At 39.9% G+C, this 3,667-nt stretch overlaps 1 non-coding gene across 1 annotated transcript; it reads left to right on the plus strand.

Moving 5' to 3' along the window:
* Positions 1 to 3,022: 3,022 nt before the first annotated feature.
* Positions 3,023 to 3,129, plus strand: LOC121207493 (small nucleolar RNA R71). Its single transcript, XR_005902583.1, has one exon. It is a non-coding gene; the product is annotated as a small nucleolar RNA R71 (small nucleolar RNA).
* Positions 3,130 to 3,667: the final 538 nt, after the last annotated feature.

The raw sequence follows: 3,667 nt of genomic DNA on the forward strand, positions 1-3,667 counted from the left end.
AAGAATACTTTATGGGCATCACAGGTACAAGGTAAGATGTACCGAAAAGTAACTAAATCCTAATGGAAGTCATTATTAACAATAAAAACATGAGAATAGTGCTAAATGGAATATTGAGTGAATGAATGTATGTGGGTTTGATAATATGGAATATGGTGTGGGTAAGCATGAAATCCATGGAAACAAGAAAAACGGATGAATGTAGCATAATGTATTGACTAAAATGGCAAATTTCTAACAAAGAGCATAAGTATTACTATCGTTATAACCATGAATATTTACCCAAAATAGTCAAATAAAACAATAAAAATCATGAAATAAGTAAAATATTTGAAGAGAATAGAGAGAAAAGAGTAAACAAACACAAGAGGGAAGAGCTTGGGTCATCGAGGGTGGTGCTGTGAGCGGCACATGGGCATGGTAAGGAGGGCGTGGGCAAGAGTTACAGTGGCTAGGGTTAGGAATTTTCGGGAAGGGGGTGATGAATAGTGAGGAGTTTATATAGATTTTGGGGCACACGGTCATGGGCCACGCCCGTGTACCCTTATTTCAGCCCGTGTTTATCGTGATTTTCAAATTTGGGGGCGTCTGAAATTCGTCCCATGCCCGTGTTCTTTGGGCATGTCGATGTGTGTTCTACTTCATTCGCTTCTCCCACGCTCGTGTATATAGGCGCACGTCCGTGTTGTTTTATCAGTCTTAAGCATGGGTGGTGGGCACGGGCATGTCGCACGCCCGTGCTAAATTCTCAGTTTCAACCACGGGTTCTAGACACGGGCGTGTCACATGCCTATGTTGTTTTGACAGGCTCATCCATGGCCACATCACACGACCGTGGCAACTTATTGCATCCCGTGTTGGGGAAAATTTTTGCCCTATTTTCACACAGCCGTATCGCACGGTTGTGTCTCCGCCCGTGGTGTGAGCACGGCCTAAGGCACGCCCGTATGCTTGGCCGTGTGGATTAGAAAGCCTGTGTTTCAAGGACTCAAATAGTGATTAGATGTTAAAAACTAAAATTTTAAAGAAATCAGTACTGTTAGTGCTCGAGTTGGCTCCCGAGAAGTGCTTATTTATAGTCTAAGCTCGACTTACCTCGATTTCGCATAGTCATGGTGGTTCGAAGAGTTTACACTCTTCATCCTTGCAATCAATTTCATCAAAATAAGGTTTTAGACGAGTATTATTTACCTTGAACATACTGAATTTGGGATGAATTACCTCAACTGTGTCGTATGGGAAAATGCTAAGTACCGTAAGAGGGATTTCTCATTAGGTTCAGAGGTGGCAATCCGAGGGTCTGCTACATCTAGTAGTACTTTGTCTCCAACCTTGAGTTGATTTGGTGAGATACTAAGCTCGTCATGGCGTGGATTTGGTTTATCGTGTGTCCTCAGTTTATGTGTCCGCCATTCATCTAGTTCCTCAACTCGTAGCCTTCGTTCTTCATAAATAGGTCCCTTGTTGTTACTCGAACATAGCTCAGGTGTGCTCTTCGAACGTGTTTCCTGCAAAGAAGTTTTCACCACATGATCAGTATTAGTAGTACGGTTTATACAATCACTCTCGATATTTGATGTGTTACTTGAATTGCGAGCTTGAAGAGTGATTGTTTCATCACCCACACGAAGTGTGAGTTCACCTGTACCAACATCAATTATCGTTCAAGCAATTGCTAAAAAAGGACCTCCCTAAAATTAAAGGCACGTTACTATCCTCCTCTATGTCTAGAACAACGAAATCAATTGGGAATATAAATTTTTTAATTTTAACGAGTACATCTTCAATAATACCCCTAGGAAATCTGATTGTTTTATCTGCTAATTGAATGCTCATCCTAGTTTAGGTTTCCCAAGACCTAGTTGCTTAAACATTTTGTAAGGCATGACATTGATACTAGCCCCCAAATCAGCCAAGACATTATTAACATCTAAGCTACCAATTAAATAAGGAATCGTAAAACTCCTGGGATCTTTCAATTTGTTAGCCAGCTTATTCTATAGAATGGTTGAGCAAACTACATTCATCTCCACATGTGACACCTCGTCTAACTTCTGCTTATTTACTAAAAGCTCCTTTAAAAATTTGACTGCGTTCGGCATTTACGAAAGAGCCCAATAAACGGTAAGTTAATATTTAATTTCTTTAACAGTTTAAGGAATTTACAAATTGTTCATCTGAGTGGTCTTTCCTTGTCGCATTAGGGTATGGTACACGTGGTTTGTGCTCTTTACTTACCTGTATTTGGTCATTGTCGTTCACCTCACCTTTATCTTGAATGGTAATCGTATTGAGCTACTCTCTTGGGTTAGATTCAGTGTTACTCGGTAGGCTACCTTGTGGTCGTTTAGATATCAATTTAGCAAGCTGGCCTATCTGAGTTTTGAGCCTTTGGATCAACGCTTGTTGATTCTTAAGTGCTGTCTCAGTATTTTAAAAATGAGTTTCTGACACCGAGATGAATTTTGTTAGCATCTCCTCAAGGTTCGGCTTTTTCTCTTGTTGGTAAAGTGTTTGTTGGAAACCTGGAGGTGGTGGTGTTCTTTGATTCCCTTGGCCTCCCCATAAGAAATTTGGGTGGTTCCTCCATCATGCATTGTAAATGTTGATATAGGGATTATTTTGAGGTCGAAGATTATTACCCATATAATTTAATTGCTCGTTTTCTATGTTGTGGCCATAAGGTGGGTATTCTGAATTGCTCATTCCTCCTTCACTTGCATTGTATTGCATTACTGGGTGAACCTGTAAAGAAATAAGAAAACCGTCAATTTTTCTATTCAAAAGTTCTACCTGATTAGAGAGCATGGTGACCGAATCGACGTTAAAAATGCTAGCTGCTTTCGTTGGCTTTGTCCTCATGACATGCCACTAATAATTTTTCAGTGGCATCTCTTCTATAAATTCATAACCATCCTCAGGTGTTTTATTATTGATAGTCCCACCAGTGACTACGTCAACCATCTGTCTAGTCGAAGGATTCAGCCCATTGTGAAAAGTTTGAACCTGTAGCCAGAGTGGTAGCCCGTGGTGAAGGCACCTTCTCAACAAATCCTTGTATCTCTCCCATGCATCGTAGAGTGTTTCTAGATCCATCTGCACAAAAGAAGAGATGTCATTCCTTAGCCGTTTTATCCAGCAAAAAATATTTTAGTAAAAACTTCTTGGTCATTTGTTCCCAAGTAGTGATTGACCCTCGTGGTAACTAGTTGAACCACTACTTAGCTTTATTCCTTAATGAAAAGGGAAATAACCAAAGATGAATGGCATCATCAGAAACGCCATTGATTTTAAATGTGTTGCAAAACTCCAGAAAATTCGCCAAGTGATTGTTTGGATCCTCATCCTGCAAACTATCAAACTAAACAAATTACTGTATCATTTGAATCGTGTTAGGTTTCAGTTCAAAATTATTTGCAACAATAGCAAGCCTAACTATACTTGACTCAGTTCCTGTTAAATTCGGTTTAGCATAATCATACATAGTGCGTGGAGCATGATTCTGATTTAGTGGATCAACGGCAATTGCAGGAGGTAGTGAATTTTCCTGATTTTTAGCCATCTCCTCGGTTGTGGTTTGAATATTGTCTTTTTATTGTTCCTCTGTGTATCTTAAGCTTCGCCTTATTTCTCTTCGGTTTCTACGAGCTGTGCAGTCGATCTCACT

Source organism: Gossypium hirsutum, chromosome A09, assembly GCF_007990345.1.
Source record: "Gossypium hirsutum isolate 1008001.06 chromosome A09, Gossypium_hirsutum_v2.1, whole genome shotgun sequence".
Taxonomy (NCBI): domain Eukaryota; kingdom Viridiplantae; phylum Streptophyta; class Magnoliopsida; order Malvales; family Malvaceae; genus Gossypium; species Gossypium hirsutum.